Below are 23562 nucleotides of genomic sequence, written 5' to 3'. Positions count from 1 at the left end.
TGCCGTTGGGCGCCTTGGTGGCGTCGACGGGAGCTAGACCGGGCAAGGATGATGCGCCAGTACAGCTCTGAAGATGGAGTGGTGGTGGTTGGCGGCGGCGACCGCTGAGAGCGCGTCGGACCGGTGTGTGCCCCATACTCGGCAAGTGGCTTAGTTGGGGCCTTAGGTCTGTGGTATTAGGCCCAGACTATCAGCATCCTTCATCAACTGAATAGGAGTAGCGACAGATGTTGCCTCGACGGTGGCTTCAGACTTACTGATGTATCTCTTTATAAGGTCTCTTGTGAATAATTAATAAAGTGGCTGCATGCATCGCCTAGATGCAGACGCTGGGTCCTTTTCATAAAAAGCTCTAGAAGCATCGTAATGCAGTTGTCTTCCAATGGTAACGACCCTCCCTTTGTCACACGCTCCGCTGGTGTCTGGAAGACTCGGTGCTATCTTCGGTGTGTCTTGGGTGACGTTGCCATGCTTGTAACTACGCGGGATCATAGCCCACCACTACAAAAAAAAGACACATCCATGACATTTTGGGCCGAACGATTTTTTTCTGTCATACATATGACACTTCTATGACGATAATTGTGACAAAACCCGGTATCATCATAGATGTGGTGGGCTCCTACTTCTATGACGAAAAATCATGACAGAAAATGGGCTTTTCGTCCTGGGCCGGCCGGAGACGCAGCTGCATGACATTCTTTGGGCCGTCCATGACGGAAAAAACCGTGGTAGAAGCGAGGGCGAGGAAAATTTCGGGGAGTTCCCGGTTACGGTGGGAGGTCGGGGGCCGAGCGATGCGCATTTCTCTCGTACACGTACGCGTGTGTGTGCGAGGCATTGGCTCTAACTGAACCCGAGCAAGGCGTTGGGCTCTAACTGAACCCGAGCGATTGCACTGCAGGCTACGCGTTACTGAACCCGAGCAATCGATCGATGGTTGTTAACTGAACCCGATCGAGCGATTCCTTCGCTACTGCTGCTAACTGAAGCCGATCGATGCTGCCTCTGGGATGAACAGTGAGCGTTGCGGGGGGGGGGGGGTTGGATGAACAGTGAGCGGTGGCGTTGCCTCTGGATGAACAGGACCCCGTGGTGTGGTGGAGGGCTGGATGAACAGTAGACGGTGGAGGGGTGCCCGTGGAGGGGTGGTTGAACAGGACCCCGTGGTGTGGAGGGCTGGATGAACAGTAGACGGTGGAGGGGTGCCCATGGAGGGGTGGTTGAACAGGACCCCGTGGTGTGGAGGGCTGGATGAACAGTAGACGATGGAGGGGTGCCCGTGGAGGGGTGGTTGAACAGTAGCTGGTGGAGTAGCGCGCGGTGGAGGCTGGATGAACAGGAGCCCGTGGAGGCTGGAGGAGGTCGACGGTAGCCCGTGGAGGCTGGAGGAGGTCGACGGTGGAGACGAACAGTATCCCGTGGAGTCCCGTTTTGCGGTACGCCACACCCCTCCCGATGAACAGGACCCCCGTTTCGACCGTAGGAGGTCCGTTTCGTCCGTTTTGCGGTACGCCACACCCCTCCCGATCAATATGACCCCCGTTTCGACCGTAGGAGGTCCGTTTCGTCCGTTTTGCGGTACGCGACACCCCTCCTGATCAACAGGACGCCCGTTTCGACCGTAGGAGGTCCGTTTCCTCCGTTTTGCGGTACGCCACACCCCTCCCGATCAACAGGACCCCGTTCCGAACGTAGGAGGTCCGTTTCCTCCGTTGTGCGGTATGCCAGGCCTCGTTTTCATCGCCTGTTCCGTCCAAGCCCTCTCGATGAACACGACCACGCATTTCGTTCCGACCCAGCCGGTTGACTCCCACACGTTCCGTTGCCTCCCGATGAACACGACGCATTCCGTTGCCTCCCCATGAACACGACGCATTCCGTTGCCTCCCCATGAACACGATGACGACGCTGTTTCTCCGTTCCGACCCAGCCATGTCAACGAGCCCTCGCCGTACGTATGCGCGAGTAGGCGTTCGAGACCCCGCCCGTATGTACACATACGTGGCCATATTTTCTTTCTTGCACCCTGACCGTTGTACGTACGTGTACCTGCTACGTGCGCGCCTCTACTACGACACGTGCGCGCCTCTACATCCACCAGTATATATGTACGTACATGTTCACGACCAGAATGACAACGCTACGTACGCTTCGACCAGGTGGGTCCCGACTGTCAGGCACTTCCTTGCGTGCGAAGATGTAGCTGGTGGGTCCCAGCAGTCAGGGGGGCGAATTGTTTTTTTTGCCCGGACGCACTTCCTTGCGTGCGAAGGTGTAGCTGGTGGGTCCCAGCAGTCAGGGGGAAATGTTTTTTTTGCGAAATACGGTGGCCCGTCCGGTGGGTCCCCGCTGTCAGGTGGAGGAATAATTATTTTGCGCGTAATAAGGAGGCACTTCCTTGCTGCGGCCGTGGACCTAGCTGTCAGCGTCTCCACGCACAGTACTCTTCCGATGGAAGTCGGTCGTTGACCACATTGACCACGCTGCGCTGAGAGCACCACGGCGGTGGACGACGGTGAGGCCTAGGAAGGGGACAACACGGAGGCAGGGAAGACTCGGCAGTTGTTTCCCACGCGGAGGGGAGTACGACTGTACGAGTGTTTACTGGTTCGTCTGCCGTCGCCGGAGAATAACAGCAGGTGTGGGTGAGTAGAGGGATGGCTAGGCCAGCGATGGGAGTACGGTGGGGCGTTGAGGCCTGCGCGGCAGCACAGCTGGCCGCAGGGAGGAGGTAGCAGGCAGTCCCGCCGGCGCTTGTTTGAGCGGCTGGAGCAGGAAGAGCAGAGATTGAAGAAGCACGACGGCCGTTGGATGGACATCCAACAGTCAGTGCTTGTGCGTCAACCTTTTTTTAGGAAAGCCTCAAATCTGTGGAAAACAACATACAACTCATCTGCCATTATTTCTAATAATTTACAGCCCATTTGCTAATTCTTAAGGTTTTTTTGGAGCCCATATTCTTTTTGTTAGCATTACAGCCCATATTGTGGCCACGGTTAAAAAATTATACGAAATTTTGCATATTTCGGTGCGGTCCGAACTGTTTTTAATCCCGAAATTTCGACTCACATTCAAATTGATTTTAAAAATAAATGTATATCAATATAAAATCCAACAAATTCTCCACGCATAAAAATTAATGTAATTTAAAATCTTGAAATGAAAAAAAAAAGATATTTGAAACTAATTGCCGGTTTGATGTGTTTTAAAAATGTACAACCCATTTCTCATTACTGATGGGCCATTTTCTCGGCCAGCCGAATGAAAGCTCTCCTCGTCTTGAAAGATTTGCAGCCCAACAGGCCTGACAAAGCGACTTACTTGGCAAATCACAAAAAAACTGGGCTGTGGCCGTGGACCCAGCTGTCAGTCTCTCCACGTATAGTACTCTTCCGATGGAAGTCGTTCCTTGACCACGTTGACCATGCCGCGCAGAGAGCACCACGACGGTGGACGACGGCGAGGCCTTGGAAGGGGACAACGCGGAGCCAGGGAAGACGCGGCAGTGGAAGCCCGCGCGGAGAGGAGTACGAGGGTTCACTGGTTCGGCTGCGGTGTGAGGCTGCCGTCGCCGCAGGGCCTGGCCAGCGGTGGGAATAGTACGGGGCGGTGAGGCCTCTGCGGCAGCACAGCCGGCCACGGAAGGCAGGAGCATGCGGCACGACCGGCGCTGCTTTGGGCGGCTGGAGCAAGAAGACCAGAGGTTGAAGAAGCACTACGGCCGTTGGATGGACATCGTACGGTCACTTGAGCTAGAATCGTTCATATTGACTAAGTTGACAAAGCCCTTCATCCCCGTCAACTTAGTGGGCCCACAAGTCAGCCTCCCACCAAGGTGGGTCCCAGCTAGCCGGGGGAGTATTCATTTTTTTGTGCGTAATAAGGAGGCACTTCCGGTGGGTCCGAGCTGACAGCGGGGGGAACGTTTTTTTCGCGAAATACGGTGGCCCGTCTGGTGGGTCCCAGCAGTCGGGGGGAAACAATTTTTTTCGCAAAATACTGGTGGCCCGTCCGGTGGGTCCCCGCTGTCAGGTGGAGGAATAATTATTTTGCGTGTAATAAGGAGGCACTTCCTTGCGGCCGCCGTGGACCCAGCTGTCAGCCTCTCCACGTACAGTACTCTTCCGATGGAAGTCGGTCATTGACCACGTTGACCACGCCGCGCTGAGAGCACCAGGGTGGTGGACGACGGCGAGGCCTAGGAAGGGGACGACGCGGAGCCGGGGAAGACGCAGCAATGGAAGGCCGCGCGGAGAGGAGTACGAGGGTTCACTGGTTCGGCTGCGGTGTGAGGCTGCCGTCGCCGCAGAATAACAGGGGGTGTGGGTGAGTGGAGGGATGGCCTGGCCAGCAGTGGGAGTAGTATGGGGGCGGTGAGGCCTCCGCGGCAGCACAGCCGGCCACGGGTGGCAGGAGCAGGCGGCACAACCGGCGCTGCTTTGGGCGGCTGGACCAAGAAGACCAGAGGTTGAAGAAGCACTACGGCCGTTGGATGGACATCGTACGGTCACTGAAGCTAGAATCGTTTATATTGACTAAGTTGACAAAGCCCTTGGTACACTCCAACTTAGTAGGCCCACAGGTCAGCCTCCGAAACGGTGCACCCCAGATGTCAGGGGGAGGAATCATTTTTTGGGCGGCCGAAGCTAAGAATATCCGAGATTGAAGAAGAAGCACGACATCCGTTGGATAGACATCCAACGGCCACTGCTACTAGAACCGTGTGTTGGATATAATAAGTTGACAAAGCCTTGCATACACGTCAACTTATTTTTTTTAGGGGACGCGTCACTTAGTAGGCCCACAAGTGTGTGGCAGAGAACTTATAGCCCATTTGCATTTTGTAAGAATGTACAACCCATTTTTGAATTCTAATGGAATTTACAACAGCCCATTTACAGTTTGTTAAAAGTACAGCCCATTTTCTAGCTAGGACAACGATTAATAATTTCAACCAACCGTTGAAGACATAATTCAATAAAATTTCCCACATTTTGATGGGATCCGAAATATTTTTATCCCGAAATTTCTAGTCAGATTAAATATAAATTTGTATTACATAAAAATCCAACGAAACATTGCGCGCGCAACAATGAAAATTTAAGATTTTCAAAATCCATAAATAATATTTTATAAACTAATTTCGTGTTTGGTGCATTTTTTTATAGTTACTGCCCAGTTTTTATAATTACATCCCATTTATTATTTTTTAAAGCCCATTTTCTTGTTAAGCCTAATGCATCCCTCCTGGGAAAGATTTGCAGCCCAGCAGGGCGGAGAATAACAAGTTGACCTTGCCTGGGTATTCCTCAAAAAGACGTATAGCTGGGCTAGCCATTTTCATCTTGGAAAAATTAGTATCTGGGCTGGATATCTGGCCTGGGCTAGACGGGCCACAGCTCGCCCAGTTAATACCCCGCTCTCCTCAGAACAACAACGAAATCATCGCCAATAAAAACTCTGCAGTGCTCACGCCTCAAAAACACAAATACTGCTCGAGCTGCTTGGTCCCAGCTGTCGGCCGCACCTTGTGCAATTCTCTCGTTTATATTGACTACATAGGTTGACAATGGTGTGGGACCGTGATGTCAGGAAACCAGGAGAAAGCAAAAAAAATATAGTTGTACATAATAAGGAGGCACTTGCGTACGTACGGCTATGGCCCTAGTGGGTCCCTAGTGTCATCCAGTCAAAATAAAGTCATCTCCTGAATCCTCATGTTCGTTGATGATGTTAACAATGCTCGGCGCCACGGCGAGCGCAACAACTCGAAGGACAACGGAGAGAGCCTCGCGGGCCCTACGGATGGTCTGATACAGCGCTCGCTGCTCATTCAGGAAGCCAGGATCATCGGACATCTATGAGCACCTTCGAGAAACTGAGACGGCATGAAACAGTAAGGCCGCGCTTGGGAGCTCTGGTTTATTTCAAACCTGTATTAACATACAAGTGTAATTTACTCGTCATCGGAAACAACGTGTAAAATACAGGCGTAATGAAACCAAGGGCCCGAGGTCTATAAGTAAAACCGGCGGGTTACGCGTGTAATTTGAGAGACCAATGTATATTTTACGAGCACTGCTATATGGACGACATTACCAGACGATACATGCACGACGTGCGTATCATGCCATCCATGGGCAAGGCTGAAACAGCAGCTAACGGCTGGATTAGCAATCGTCCGAGTGTCGTTCAGCGTTTTTATCGTGTGTGAAGTACTTCCGATATTTTACTAGTCGAAATCGACCAACCAAGCGCCTTCGCCTGAGACCATCTGCTTTAATTTACAAGCGTTAGTTTTACAAGCGGTTTTGGTTGGAAAATGACGATCCAATCACGGCCTAATATCATGAGTTGGTCGGAAGGTCATATGGTTTCACGTCTAACCTACCCGACTTGTCGTATAGGCTATGAATGAAACATCAGACGATGAACTTCTTAAGCATGGAAACAACAGAAGAGGATGATCTTCTTAACAAGCAAATCACTGGCATTAGATCGACATGCAAAACAATACGAAGCATTATTCCCAGGAGGCATGGTGAACAGCTCGTGATGCCGCATGCCACAACATTCCAAGCTCAACTTTGCAATCAAACACAAGGCCTGGCATTACATAGACAATATTCAGAACAAACTCTTAACACAAGAATATCTCAGCAGAGTAACTATTTACTTCTAAACTGAACACAGGAATAGGAAAAAACACTCGACGCTGCTCACAGCAAGGGCGTCCCACTCAAAAATATCAAATGCATGTCTTCTGGCTAACATCAATGAGCAAATGTTGACAAGGTTTTCCAATTCCAATATATTAAACTAACGTCTTCTTGCTAACATCAATGATTAAACTTTGACAAGCTTTTCCCATTCAAAATATGTAATGCCTATTATCGTGGAGTCCTGTCGTAGCTTCTTGTACTTGTTTGGGCACTCCACGTGTTGTTAAATTGCCAATGGTCTCTCCAGACTAGTCATGTCACCGGTGTCTAATAATACTCTGTAAAGCTTCTCGGTCATTCCTTCTGTAATGTAGCGCAAACAGTGACTGCTTCTTTCTGCAAAGTGGAACGACCAACTGGACCCAGTAATGCAGCAGTTTGCCTTGGACACATTGGCTCCTTTTGTGCAGTTCAACTAAAATCGAAGTCGGAATAAAACCGAGCTTTAATTTTGATATCCCTGTAAGCAACAATAGGTATAAGGGAAACAATTACTGAGAAATAACGGTTGATGACTTGTACTCCCAGAAGAAAAGCATCTACTGATCTACTTTATCTTAATGGGAAACAAAGCAGGAGAGTAGCAATTCTCCATCAGTGTGATTCATTCATATTGACTGAGACATTATCTTAACAATGCCTTGTTTCAACATGTATAAAGAACGACAAAGCAGAAAAGTACCATTCCTAAAACAATGCAACTGATTCATTTTAACAGAGACATTATCTTAAAAATACCTTGGTTAAACATGTAGAAAGAACTACAAAGCAGGATAGTACCATTCCTAACAAGTGTTGCAGTTTTGAACTAAGATTCAGTAGTTAATTAATTCTGAGAGTGGCATGGCATTGCTTAATTTTACCAGCGGCATTAGATTAACGGAAAGCATAAACAGTTCCAGGGGAGAGTGGGCGCAACAACAGTTTGTGCTTCCATCTACTTATAAAGGGGGTGATGCAGAGTTTGTTGTAACAAAGCAACAAGCATCATGTCTGGGTTGGTCCCATTTTTGTTCACTACTTAATGGGAAAAGACAGCAATACAATAGCTTCAATTCAACATTTATTTAAACAGTACCAATACAAGTAGCACAACATCTCAAAGCACACCGCACAATCATGTGGGTGAAGGCCTGTACTGACCTTTCATGAGACCGACAAAGGTAAAATACGAATCTCGATCTCCTTTTGTGCAGTTCCACCAAAATTAAGCAAAGTCACCGGTGTGACATTCAAGTTGAACTGCACAAAACACTCTTAAAACATAAGTGTTTCGAGTAGCGAAGCAAAATGTTGCAATAGCAACAAGTTGAATCGATAGCCCTGTTTTGACAGAGGCAAAAAAGGAAACAATTACTTGCCGATAAAGGAGGATGAAACAAACGATGACAGAAAGAAGCATCTAACTTATCTTGGATGGAAAACAAAGTAGGACAGTAGCATTTCTAAAACGGTTGCATTGATTCATATTAACAGAGACATTCTCTTGAAACAACATTCGTTAAAAAATGTAATTTACTTTTAACAGTGGCATTGCTTCAATTTTCCGGCAGCATTCTTAGATTAACAACAGCAAAATAGCTGTATGGGACATGCCAGCACCATGTGCGTCCACACGTATAAATGGGTGATGCAGAGTATGTAGCCAAGCAGCATATATGCGCTGGTCCCATATTTGTTCTCTTTGAACCTTCTTCCTATGTGAGGGCAGCAAATCTAGTCCTGCACAAACTACCCGACCCCCAGTTTCTTTCCCTTTTCAACAAAGAGATCGATTCCTTACAGATGTGTGTACTGGGTTACCCCCCTTTTCCCTTTTCGACCTACAAAGCGGCTGGATAGCCAGTCTATACTACTTTCCGCCCCTCCTTTCGTCATTGAACCATGTCCTAAATTCTTGCTCCAGCCCACCGCACCCTTCTTTCCTCTTTGAACCAAGACCTAGATTCGACTACAGATCGAAAAAGATCCACATGCAGCTAGAGCAATGACGGTTTCAAAGAAACTTATACCTTAGGGTCGTCGGGATGTGGCATGGCGTGCGGCGGGAGGCCGGATCTGCCCACACTATGTATGGCAGCGAGGAAGAAGGGATCGGTGGCCCTCCCGCACAGGCGCTGGGTGAAAGAGAACAGCGCAACCGGCAGTGGATTGCCTCCCTCGCCGAAGGCGATAGAGTGAACGCTGCACCTCCTCCCCTTCCCGGTGCGACGGGATACGGACGCCTCCTTCACCAGCTGTGAGGAGGGAGAAAGAGACAAGAGGCCAACGCAGTCTTGTTTAGATCTGGTGAAGAGAGGGTGAGAGACTGTGAATATAGCAAAACCTAGCAAATGAATGCTGAGCCTCCAGCGTGTAACATATATGTAGTGCGGCGAGCGTGTGGAGAGTGCAAACCCTAGCGAACAAGCGCTGAGGCTCCCGCTTATATATATACTACTGTAGTACGGACTGAGCTCCGGTGCTTTCACTGCACCTGCTTTTGGCTGTATGACAGGTGAGCCAGCCACATTTTGGGCCCACCTGTCATAAATCCAAAGGCAGGTGCACTAAGTCAATGAAGCTGCGTCCATATAGTACTCTCGTGTATACGACTAATATATAGTGGAGTGGTTTTCTTATTCTCTCCATAACAATCGTTTTAAATTGTGTAAGTACGAAACGAAACTCTTTATTTAATGTACAGTGAAGAAAACTAGTACTACTTCCGATGAACTAACGATCCACGCCCATGCGTCCTGGTCGCACTTCCTATCCTTCACGTGTGGTACACTACCCTCCCTTAAGTGAACAACCACACATGCGCCAAATTATCGGAAACGTGTGAGAGTGTGTACAAATAAAGAATTTTAATTTCAATTATCGGAAAGGTTTGAGAGTATTACAAAGTTTGACTTCAGTCAAATCTAATATGCGGAGTAAATAAAAATGGAGGGCTACTACGTCCATCCGGGTTTTTAGTCCACACCATTTTTAAATCGAAGTTAATAGCTGGACAAATAAAATTACAGGGGAGCTGGAGACAAAGTTGTGAGAAGGCTTAGAAATCAATACAAAACTTATGCTCTCAGTACCAACGTCGATCCTTCTTTGAGGAAACATTTGGTTGATAGCCAATTGTGTGATAAAATTGCACCAACGTGAAAGACGACTGCGTCTCCAACGCAACCAAGGTGAACTGACTATGGATATCATCTTTGTGCATAACAAGCAAAGAGCACTGATGGAAGACAGGTTGTTTTTCACTGAAAATCGATCAGCTTCACCAGCCAACGCAACCATGAGGCGCAACCGTGAGCATCGATAGGTCATCGTGGTGATGCATCATCCATTTGGCATTAAGTTTGGGTGAGGCACCTATGAAGTTCGACAAATCCTCACTGTGGTCTGTTTCTTCTCAGTAATCAAGCTCGAGGAAGGAAGAACCACGTGGCAAAGGACAGTGAGGCGGAACAACAATGGCCATCCAATTTTGTGCAGTTCCACTAAAATTGAGGAAGACATGCCCGGGTATGTAGACATGCATCGCTATTTCCAAAAATATAAAAAAGGGTTAGCAACGACATCTCAATTGTCAATAAGAATTAATGAAAAGTACACCAACAAACAGAAGCATCATAATTATCTTGATGGGAACTAAACCAGGATACCCAAGAAAAAAAGCATTTCTTCATTTAACCAGTGATAGTACTACCACCATATGGACAATGACCGCACAACCACCATGTACTTTTTGTCGAAACAACATGTATACCTCCACCGAGGCATAAATCAGGACAATTTTTCGAGTGGCATTTCCTCTGTAATAGTACTAGTAGGTGATGTTGGACCACCCAAAGAACCCTAGCTACTATGCATGGGGAGCTGGAGAGTAGTCGCATAGAAGAAAACCCGCACGCAGCGACCTGGGGACCTGGACCAGTACAAGAAGTTATACCTCAGGTGGGCGAGATGTCGTTTAGGCGGGTGGGCGGGATCTGCCCACACGACGGCAGCGAACAAGGGCGCGGAGGATCTTCGTCCGCGCCAGCGCCGGCTCCGAGAGGACGGTGCGCATCGGCTTCCTCCGTCGCCGACGGCAACAACGTCAACGCTGCACCTCCTCGCCTCCCGCAGCGGACGGGATTGGGCCGGATCTGTGACCACCGGTGAGGAGAGAGATAGAGTGGACACTGTCATCTTGTTTTGATATGGAGAGGGTGAGAGAGCGAGACGCGAGGAACTCTGTCAAACAAGAGGCTATAATGGAGTAAAAAAATCTCTCCATAGCAGTGGTTTTAAATAGAATACACGCGTTCCCGAAAAAATGAAACGAAAACTGGCGGACAATTTTTCTAACGTACCAAGAAAGAAAACTCGATCAAAAACATGCCCCCGCTTCCAGGTCGCGAGAGTCGTCGCGCACACACACATAGACATGCGTATCCTTGTTTACGTAAAATTCCATTTCCATCTCCATCTCCAATCATATTTGTCCAACTGGCACATTATTTACGTTGTTAATTATATACGCAGCAATATTAACGTACATCATCTCTTGTTTGCCCACGTCCGGACCGCTGCCATGGCCGGTCCTGACCAACCCGAACCCTCTTCATCACCCGCACGTGCTTCCCGCCCAAAACGGTCAGTGCTGCATTCATGCTCGGCCAGAGCGGACGCGACCTCTCACTGGCGCCGGCATTGAAGCGGCGCGCTGGCCGAGAGAGCGTCGCCCTCGCCGCTTCCGGGTGCACGCGGCTGCTCCGCGTTCAAAGGTCGCAATAGCCGGCTACAACATGCATGTAAAAAGTTCTTGGGAGTCTGTGCTACAGCTAGCTGTCCTCCCCCAACTCGTCAATCTCTTCCAGTAGTGCTAGTACTCCATGGCGCGATCCATCAACAAGCAGGCGGGAAAGTTATCGTATACTCGATTTGCGGTGAGTGGCATGCCGAGCGACCGTGTGGGGTCGAGCCGTGGAGGAGGGTGAGACACGAACACGACAGACGTGATTTAAATGTTGGATTTGCTCGATGGCGCGATCCAACGAAACGAAACGTTGGTTTCTCTCCGTTTCCATTTTTCTTCGGAAAAACGGAAACTTTCCACTCCATTTTCATTCCTATTCCAAGGTTGCCCCGTTACAACATTCCATCAAATACAAATGAAAACTAACACGCATGCTGATGCATCTCAATGATTCACAGATCATAGCCAATATTTACTTCACAACTAAAGAAAAAAGTTGTGAGAGCGTGTACGAAAGAAAAACTACTAATGAGGTCACTACGACTTAAACCCTAAACCCTAAAAATGATTTAATTTCCTGGCCAGGTAGAACCCGTCGAAGGAAAGATAGCTGGCACCCTCGGATCATACGATGCTTTTGTGCAGTTCCACTAAAATCGACCTGAGCATCCCTGATGGCAAAGATATTGAAGAAGTGTGATTAGAATAATAGTACTGACACTAGTTCATGAGACATAAACTCATCACAAGTAGAAGCCGGTAGAAGTAGAGAAAGATCGACATGGAGATGGAGCTACGGCAGTGGAGCAAGCCGGCTCCAAAAGGAAGATGGACTACCTGGGACGTCAGGCTGTAGCTAGAAGGGCGGTTGGGATGCGGCATCGGCCCATACCGCGGTGACCCCCGATTGGGACGCACCGACTGTGGGTTTTCTCCCTCGCCGATGTCGACCGCGTCTACGCAGAACATTGTTCCCTTCCCCCAGTTGCGGGATCAGGCCCGTCGTTCTATGCTTGTGAAAAGAGCAACCTAAGAAAGCAGGCTTGTAGCTTAGGCTCCTGCTAGTGTATATATAGTGGTTTTCTTTTTCTCTCCATGTCAATCATTTTATATTGCGTACGTGTCATTCAAGAGTGAAATGATGGTTGCTTCTTCCGACTAACTTACTGTGTGATTTGACTGCTCCTTAGTGGCCCCTACACATACTCCCCCTACGTGTATGCAACAGTCACACGTACACATGGACGCAAAAACGCGCGCGACACCCTAATGCATGCATGTCCGAGCACACGACGGAACACACACGGTCACGCTCAAGTGCTCAACCTACACGTGCATGCACACACATACTCAGTCAGGGTGAGCTAGTGACCGTATAAACACCGGAAAATATATATATTGAGCGCAATGAGCGTATTATGAAGTCCACTGACCGTATTTTTACAAATATACAGTGACAGACAGTGTATTTATCTCGTTTGAAATTAAGCCATATTAACCGGAGAGGAGGCAGTATGGACTAGCATTACTTTGCAGTGTCCCGTCAACTTGCCAAACGAGGAGAAGGTTGCAGGACGGGAGAAGCTTGCGCGCGGTGGCTCGCAGGATAAGGAGAAACTTTTGACTAATGCAAGCTCTCCCTCGCTCAGGCGGTGGATGTGCAACAGTTAATTCGGTGTCAGATTGCCAGAAGCATACACTATACTACTAGTGCTATTATTGTTCGACTTCCCGAATAGGCGAACAGCCAAGCGCAAAGTAAACAACTCAGCAAACCTTCGGCGCATCTTCGTGCGAACCGTGCTTGCTGCACTTTGAATGTGGCCGAGAGCTGGCTTGATGAAACACCTCGCTTCCTACTTCTTTTTTTGCGGGGTACCTCGCTTCCTAGTGACCAGTGTCTTGGCTGATCGTCCTAAGAATGCTTATATATGAATAAAGCTCTCTCATTTACCCGCAAAAAAGATTAAGCCATATTAACCGGAAAGGAGGGAGTCTGGACTAGCACTACTTTTTGGTGTGTCCCGTCAACTCGTAGAACGAGGAGAAGCTTGCAGGACAAGGTGAAGCTCGCTTACGCCTTTTGACTAATGCAACCTACCCTTAGTGGACATGCATCAGTCCATTCGGTGTCAGATTGTCAGAGGCATACACTGTAGTACCCAACATGAGGAGTACCATCATTGTTCGACTTCACGAAGAGGCGAAGAGCCAAGCGTAGTAGTATGAGTAGTACTACTACTAGAACCGCATGGTGGAGCGTCTGTACTCTTATTTTTTTATCTCTGATAAAGTACACGTTTATTCCGGAGAAGGGCGGAAAACGGCAGCCCAACATGTAATGAATGATATTGATCAACCAACCATGCTCGAATATATCTTGGCCTCCGTGCGAGCCCGTCTGTGTGTTCTCGCTCCTCGTCTCTCTGAAGGAACGGCGGGTTGGCTCTTTGCCGTCAATTGAGATCGGTTTGCTCACACTCCTGTCCCACATGTTAGTGATATGCCAAGAGGAGGTGCGTTGACCGACTGGCCATACGCGTACTTGGTTTTGCACCTTCATACTACTCCTCCCTCCGTCACAGTTTATAGGGCGCGCTTCATTATGATGCATTTCTCTCAATGCATTTCCACCACCAGAGAGACTTTAGACGCGTTTGGTTTAATGCTCAATTAATTAGGGCGTGGTAACCGCAATCAAGTCCACAATTTTCTCTCCATGTACTGTACTACTACGGAGTGGAGTAAGTGCATGCATGTGTGTACCCGAGGTGGAAGCACTGCATGCATGTGTGTACGCATTATTCCCTCTAGTAATAGACGCCGTGCTATAACTACCAATGCTATTTTTCAGGCCGATCGCTAATCGCCTTGGTCCCACAGATTTTTTTCTTTTTTCTGAAGCGCGCTATGTAAACAGTGACAGATGGAGTAGTATGAGCGGATTCAAAGAAGAGCGTATTGATGGTTGCTTCTTCAGAGCAACTTAAAGTGGGAAAGGTGGGGCTTATGATTTGACTGCTCATTACTCACTATTAATGCGGCGCAACGACCGGGCTGAGTCTCCCATCCGGTTGTGCACTACCCCCTCGGTTCTTAAATATACTTCGGAGTATTTGTCTTTCTAGAGATTTCAACGAGTGACTACTCAAATATTTGTCTTTTTAGAGATTTCAAATGGACTGGCACATACGGATGTATATAGACATATTTTAGAGTGTAGATTCACTCATTTTGCTCCGTATGTAGTCACTTGTTGAAATCTCTAGAAAGACGAATAGAATATTTAGGAACGGAGGGAGTACACATACGAAGCAAAATGAGTGAATCTACACTCTAAAATATGCCCGTTTGAAATTTGTAAAAAGACAAATATTTAGGAACGAAGGAGTATAATTTTGTGCATGGCACATGGACTCGGATGAAGAAGAGGCTTCTGGCAATGCTATCAAGCTTCCATCATTTGTTTACATAATTGACGTACTATACAAATAATTTCCCAGCGACATGAAATTGTATAATGGTGTGAGCTTTCAGCTTTTGTTTCGCGTGTCTTGCCATCGATGCTCTTTCGGAAACAATAAAAAACTAACTTCCTTGCTAATGCATGTCAATTATGAGCAGATCAGAGCTAATAATTACATCACAACTGAAGACGGAGTTGTGAGAAGGTGTTAAATTAAAAATGATCCATGCTTTCATTGGCAGCAACGTCCTCCCAGCTCTGTCTAAATCAACAAGGCATGTTGGGAAAAAAGTAGCTGTCTGGAGCATGCAACATTCCGATCATTTTGTGCAGTTCCACTAAAATAGAGCTGAGCGTCCCTGTTCCAAAGATATTAAGTGTGATTACGATAATAGAGGACTGCTGATGAAATAATAAACACACAAATAGAAGCCGGTCACCTTTGCAGTCTCTCTTAAGACTAACTAGTTGGAGAAGATTAGGCTCGGAGTTGGATGAGGAGGATAGAGCAAAACCAATCTCCCTTTGTGCAGTCGCACTGAAATGTAGAGACGTTGCCCGTGTTGGGGAACGTAGCAGAAATTTAAAATTTTCTACGTATCACCAAGATCAATCTATGGAGTCATCTAGCAACGAGAGAGAGGGGAGTGCATCTACATACCCTTGTAGATCACGCGCGGAAGCGTTCAAGAGAACGGGGTTGATGGAGTCATACTCGTCGTGATCCAAATCACCGATGATCCTAGCGCCGAACGGACGGCACCTCCGCGTTCAACACACGTACGGAGCGGGGATGTCTCCTCCTTCTTGATCCAGCAAGGGGTAGGAGAAGTTGATGGAGATCCAGCAGCACGACGACATGGTGGTGGAAGTAGCGGGATCCCGGCAGGGCTTCGCCAAGCGCAAGCGGGGAGGAAGAGGTGTCACGGGAGGGAGGGAGGCGCCAGGGCTTGGGGTGCTGCTCCCATGCGCCTCCCCACTATATATAGGGGTGGAGGGGGCTGGTTTCTTGCCCTCCAAGTCCATTGGGGCGTTGGCAAAGGTGGCGGAAAGAAATCCCATCATTTCCCTTCCCCACCGATTGTTATCCCCCTTTTTTAGGGATCTTGATCTTATCCCTTCGGGATATGATCTTATTCCTTCTAAGGTGGGATCTTGGTGCGCCTTGACCAGGGGTGTGGGGCCTTGCCCCCACTACCCACGTTCATGTGGGTCCCCCCATGCAGGTGGGCCCCACTTCGGAACCTTCTAGAACCTTCCCGGTACAATACCGAAAAATCTCGAACATTTTCCGGTGGCCAAAATAGGACTTCCCATATATAAATCTTTACCTTCGGACCATTCCGGAACTCCTCGTGACGTCCGAGATCTCATCCGGGACTCCGAACAACTTTCGGTTAACCGCATACTAATATCTCTACAACTCTAGCGTCACCGAACCTTAAGTGTGTAGACCCTACGGGTTCGGGAGACATGCAGACATGACCGAGACGACTCTCCGGTCAATAACCAACAGTGGGATCTGGATACCCATGTTGGCTCCCACATGTTCCACGATGATCTCATCGGATGAACCACGATGTCGAGAATTCAATCAATCCCGTATACAATTCCCTTTGTCAATCGGTACGTTACTTGCCCGAGATTCGAGCGTCGGTATCCCAATACCTTGTTCAATCTCGTTACCGGCAAGTCACTTTACTCGTACCGTAACGCATGATCCCGTGGCTAATTCCTTAGTCACATTGAGCTCATTATGATGATGCATTACCGAGTGGGCCCAGAGATACCTCTCCGTCATATGGAGTGACAAATCCCTGTCTCGATTCGTGCCAACCCAACAGACACTTTCGAAGATACCTGTAGTGCACCTTTATAGCCATCCAGTTACGTTGTGACGTTTGGTACACCCAAAGCATTCCTACGGTATCCGGGAGTTGCACAATCTCATGGTCTAAGGAAATGATACTTGACATTAGAAAAGCTCTAGCAAACGAACTACACGATCTTGTGCTATGCTTAGGATCGGGTCTTGTCCATCACATCATTCTCCTAATGATGTGATCCCGTTATCAATGACATCCAATGTCCATGGTCAGGAAACCATAACCATCTATTGATCAACGAGCTAGTCAACTAGAGGCTTACTAGGGACATGTTGTGGTCTATGTATTCACACATGTATTACGGTTTCCAGTTAATACAATTATAGCATGAACAACAGACAATTATCATGAACAAGGAAATACAATAATAACCATTTTATTATTGCCTCTAGGGCATATTTCCAACAGTCTCCCACTTGCACTAGAGTCAATAATCTAGTTCACATCACCATGTGATTAACACTCAAAGTTCACATCGCCATGTGACTAATACCCAAGAGTTTACTGGAGTCAATAATCTAGTTCACATCACCATGTGATTAACACTCAATGAGTTCTAGGGTTTGATCATGTTATGCTTACGAGAGAGGTTTTAGTCAACGGGTCTGCAACATTCAGATCCGTGTGTGCTTTACAAATCTCTATGTCATCTTGTAGATGCAACTACCACGCGCTACTTGGAGCTATTCCAAATAACTGCTCTACTATACGAATCCGGTTCACTACTCAGAGTCATCCGGATTAGTGTCAAAGTTTGCATCGACGTAACCCTTTACGACGAACCCCCTTTCCACCTCCATAATCGAGAAAATTCCTTAGTCCACTAGATACTAAGGATAAGTTCGTCCGCTGTCATGTGATCCCTTCCTGGATCACTATTGTACCCCTTGACTAACTCATGGCAAGGCACACTTCAGGTGCCGTACACAGCATAGCATATTGTAGAGCCTAGGTCTAAAGCATAGGGGACGACCTTCGTCCTTTCTCTTTCTTCTGCCGTGGTCAGGTCTTGAGTCTTACTCAATACTCACACCTTGTAACACAGCCAAGAACTCCTTCTTTGCTGATCTATTTTGAACTCCTTCAAAATCTTGTCACGGTATGTATTCATTTGAAAGTACCATTAAGAGTTTTTGATCTATCCTTATAGATCTTGATGCTCAATGTTCAAGTAGCTTAATCCAGGTTTTCCATTAAAAACACTTTTCAAATAACCCTGGATGCTTTCCAGAAATTCTACATCATTTCTGATCAAGAATATGTTAACAACGCATACTCATCAAAAATTCTATAGTGCTCCCACTCACTTCTTTGGAAATACAAGTTTCTCATGAACACTGTATAAACCCAAAATCTTTGATCATCTCATCAAAGCGTTCATTCCAACTCCGAGATGCTTACTCCAATCCTTAGAAGGATTGCTGGAGCTTTGCATACTTTTTAGCATCTTTCAGGATTGACAAAACCTTCTGGTTGTATCACATACAACCTTTCCTCAAGAAAATCGTCGAGGAAACAATGTTTTGACATCCTATCCGCAAGATTTCATAAATAATGCAGTAACTGCTAATATAATTCTAACAGACTCTTAGCATCGCTACGAGTGAGAAAGTCTCATTGCAGTCAACTCCTTGAACTTGCCGGAAAACATCTTAACGACAAGTCGAGCTTTCTTAATGGTGACACTTACCATCATTGTGTGTCTTCCCTTTAAAATCCATCTGTACCCAACAGCCTTACGGCCATCAAGTAGTTCTTTCAAAGTCTATACTTTGTTTTCATACATGGATCCTCTCGGATTTTATGGCCTCGAGTCATTCATCGGAATCCGGGCCCACCATCGCTTCTCCATAGCTCGTAGGTTCATTGTTGTCTAGCAACATGACTTCCAAGACAGGATTACGTACCACTCTGAAGTAGTACGCATCCTTGTCGTCCTATGAGGTTTGGTAGTGACTTGATCTGAAGTTTCATGATCACTATCATAAGCTTCCACTTCAATTGGTGTAGGTGCCACAGGAACAACTTCCTGTGCCCTGCTACACATTAGTTGAAGTGACGGTTCAATGACCTCATCAAGTCTCCACCATCCTCCCACTCAATTCTTTCGAGAGAAACTTTTCCTCGAGAAAGGACCCGTTTCTAGAAACAATCACTTTTGCTTCCAGATCTGAAATAGGAGGTATACCCAACTGTTTTGGGTATTCTATGAAGATGCATTTATCCGCTTTGGGTTCGAGCTTATCAGCCTGAAACTTTTTCACATAAGCGTCGCAGCCCCAAACTTTTAAGAAACGACAGCTTAGGTTTCTCTAAACCATAGTTCATACGGTGTCGTCTCAACGGAATTGCGTGGTGCCCTATTTAAAGTGAATGCGGTTGTCTCTAATGCCTAACCCATAAATGATAGTTGTAATTCGATAAGAGACATCATGGTATGCACCATATCCAATAGGGTGGAGTTATGATGTTCGGACACACCATCACAATATGGTGTTCCAGGCGGTATTAGTCGTGAAACAATTTCCACAATTTCTTAATTGTGTGCCAAACTCGTAACTCAGATATTCATCTCTATGATCATATCACAGACATTTTGTCCTCTTGTCACGACGATCTTCAACTTCACTCTGAAATTACTTGAACCTTTCAATAATTCAGACTTGTGTTTCATCAAGTAAATATTCTCAGCATCTACTCAAATCATCTGTGAAGTAAGAACATAACGATATCCACTTCGTGCGTCAGCACTCATTGGACTGCACACATCAAATGTATTACTTCCAACAAGTTGCTCTCTTGTTCCATCTTACTGAAAACGAGGCCTTTCAGTCATCTTTCCCATGTGGTATGATTTGCATGTCTCAAGTGATTCAAAATCAAGTGAGTCCAAATGATCCATCTTTATGGACTTTCTTCATGCATATATACTAATAGACATAGTTCGCATGTCTCAATCTTTTCAAAAACGAGTGAGTCCAAAGATCCATCAACATGGAGCTTCTTCATGCGTTTTATACCAGTATGACTCAAGTGGCAGTGCCACAAGTATGTGGTACTATCATTACTATCTTATATCTTTTGGCATGAACATGTGTATCACTACGATCGAGATTCAATAAACCATTCATTTTAGGTGCAAGACCATTGAAGGTATTATTCAAATAGACAGAGTAACCATTATTCTCCTTTAATGAATAACCGTATTGCGATAAACATAATCCAATCATGTCTATGCTCAACGCAAACACCAAATATTAATTATTCAGGTTTAACCCCAATCTCGATGGTAGAGGGAGCATGCGATGCTTGATCACATCAACCTTGGAAACACTTCCAACACATATCGTCATCTCACCTTTAGCTAGTCTCCGTTTATTCCGCAGCTTTTATTTCGAGTTACTAACACTTAGCAACCGAACCGGTATCTAATACCCTGGTGCTACTAGGAGTACTAGTAAAGTACACATTAATATAATATATATCCAATATACTTCTGTCGACCTTGCCAGCCTTCTCATCTACGAAGTATCTAGGGTAGTTCTGCTTCAGTGACCGTTCCCCTCATTTCAGAAGCACTTAGTCTCTGGTTAGGGTTCAACCTTGGGTTTCTTCACTAGAGCAGCAACTGATTTGCCGTTTCATGAAGTATCCCTTCTTGCCCTTGCCCTTCTAGAAACTAGTGGTTTTACTAACCACCAACAATTGATGCTCCTTCTTGATTTCTACTTTCGCGGTGTTAAACATCGCGAGTTGCTCAAGGATCATCATGTCTATCCCTGATATGTTATAGTTCATCTCGAAGCTCTAATAGCTTGGTGGCAGTGACTATGGAGAACCATCACTATCTCATCTGGAAGATTAACTCCCACTCGATTCAAGTGATTGTAGTACTCAGACAATCTACGCACATGCTCAACGATTGAGCTTTTCTCCCTTAGTTTGCAGGCTTAAGAAACTTGTCAGAGGTCTCATACCTCTTGACGTGGGCATTAGTCTGAAATCCCAATTTCAGTCTTTGGAACATCTCATATGTTCTGCGACGTTTCAAAACCGTCTTTGGTGCCACAATTTTAAACCGTTAGCATCACACACTGAACTATCATGTAGTCATCAAAACGTGTATGTCAGATGTTTCATAACATCTACAGACGACGCTCGAGGTTCAGCACACCGAGCGGTGCATTAAGGACATAAGCCTTCTGTGCAGCAATGAGGACAATCCTCAGTTTACGGACCCAGTCCGCATAATTGCTACTATCAACTTTCAACTAAATTTTCTCTAGGAACATATCTTAGTAGAACTAAAACGTAAGCTACGACATTATTTGCAAAGACCTTTTGACTATGTTCATGATAATTACGTTCATCTGATTATTTAATGAACTCCCACTTAGATAGACATCCCTCTAGTCATCTAAGTGATACATGATCCGAATCGACTAGGCCGTGTCCGATCATCACGTGAGACGGACTAGTCATCATCGGTGAACATCTCCATGTTGATCGTATCTACTATACGACTCATGTTTGACCTTTCGGTCTCTTGTGTTCCGAGGCCATGTCTGTACATGCTAGGCTCGTCAACTCAACCTAAGTGTTTTGCTTGTGTTCCGAGGCCATGTCTGTACATGCTAGGCTTGTCAACACCCGTTGTATGCGAATGTTAGAATCTATCACACCCGATCGTCACGTGGTGCTTCGAAACAACGAACCTTCGCAACGGTGCACAGTTAGGGGGAACACATCTCTTGAAATTTTAGTGAGGGATCATCTTATTTATGCTACCGTCGTTCTAAGCAAATAAGATGTAAACATGACAAACATCACATGCAAATCATAAAGTGACATGATATGGCCAATATAATCTTGCGCCTTTTGATCTCCATCTTCGAGGCGCGGCATGATCACCTTCGTCACCGGCATGACACCATGATCTCCATCATCGTGTCTTCATGAAGTTGTCTCACCAACTATTACTTCTACTACTATGGCTAACGGTTAGCAATAAAGTAAAGTAATTACATGGCGTTTTTCATTGACACGCAGGTCATACAATAAATTAAGACAACTCCTATGGCTCCTGCCGGTTGTCATACTCATCGACATGCAAGTCGTGATTCCTATTACAAGAACAGGATCAATCTCATACATCACATATATCATTCATCACATCCTTTTGGCCATATCACATCACATAGCATACCCTACAAAAACAAGTTAGACGTCCTCTAATTGTTGTTGCATGTTTTACGTGGCTGCTATGGGTTTCTAGCAAGAACGTTTCTTACCTACGTAAAAGCCACAATGGTGATATGCCAATTGCTATTTACCTTTCATAAGGACCCTTTTCATCGAATCCGATCCGACTAAAGTGGGAGAGACAGACACCCGCTAGCCACCTTATGCATCAAGTGCATGTCAGTCGGTGGAACCTGTCTCACGTAAGAGTATGTGTAAGGTCGGTCCGGGCCGCTTCATCCCACAATGCCGCCGAATCAAGATAAGACTAGTAACGGTAAGCAAATTGAACAAATCATCGCCAACAACTACTTTATGTTCTACTCGTGCATAGAATCTACGCATAAACCTGGCTCATGATGCCACTGTTGGGGAACGTAGAAGAAATTTAAAATTTTCTACGTATCACCAAGATCAATCTATGGAGTCATCTAGCAACGAGAGAGGGGAGTGCATCTACATACCCTTGTAGATCGCGCGCGGAAGCGTTCAAGAGAACGGGGTTGATGGAGTCATACTCGTCGTGATCCAAATCACCGATGATCCTAGCGCCGAACGGACGGCACCTCCGCGTTCAACACACGTACGGAGCGGGGACGTCTACTCCTTCTTGATCCGCAAGGGGCGAGGAGAAGTTGATGGAGATCCAGCAGCACGACGGCGTGGTGGTGGAAGTAGCGGGTTCCCGGCAGGGCTTCGCCAGGCGCAAGCGGGGAGGAAGAGGTGTCACGGGAGGGAGGGAGGGAGGCGCCAGGGCATGGGGTGCTGCTCCCATGCGCCTCCCCACTATATATAGGGGTGGAGGGGGCTGGTTTCTTGCCCTACAAGTCCATTGGGGCGTTGGCAAAGGTGGGGGAAAGAAATCCCATCATTTCCCTTCCCCACCGATTGTTATCCCCCTTTTTTAGGGATCTTGATCTTATCCCTTCGGGATATGATCTTATTCCTTCTAAGGTGGGATCTTGGTGCGCCTTGACCAGGGGTGTGGGGCCTTGCCCCCACTACCCACGTTCATGTGGGTCCCCCCATGCAGGTGGGCCCCACTTCGGAACCTTCTAGAACCTTCCCGGTACAATACCGAAAAATCCCGAACATTTTCCGGTGGCCAAAATAGGATTTCCCATATATAAATCTTTACCTCCGGACCATTCCGGAACTCCTCGTGACATCCGGGATCTCATCCGAGACTCCGAACAACTTTCGGTTAACCGCATACTAATATCTCTACAACTCTAGCGTCACCGAACCTTAAGTGTGTAGACCCTACGGGTTCGGGAGACATGACCGAGACGACTCTCCGGTCAATAACCAACAGCGTGATCTGGATACCCATGTTGGCTCCCACATTTTCCACGATGATCTCATCGGATGAACCACGATGTCGAGGATTCAATCAATCCCGTATACAATTCCCTTTGTAAATCGGTACGTTACTTGCCCGAGATTCGATCGTCGGTATCCCAATACCTTGTTCAATCTCGTTACCGGCAAGTCACTTTACTCGTACCGTAACGC

The sequence above is a fragment of the Aegilops tauschii genome, chromosome 4 (assembly GCF_002575655.3).
Source record: "Aegilops tauschii subsp. strangulata cultivar AL8/78 chromosome 4, Aet v6.0, whole genome shotgun sequence".
In the NCBI taxonomy this organism is placed as follows: domain Eukaryota; kingdom Viridiplantae; phylum Streptophyta; class Magnoliopsida; order Poales; family Poaceae; genus Aegilops; species Aegilops tauschii.
The sequence above is the reverse complement of the archived record's forward strand: the minus strand, read 5'-3'. Positions refer to the sequence as shown.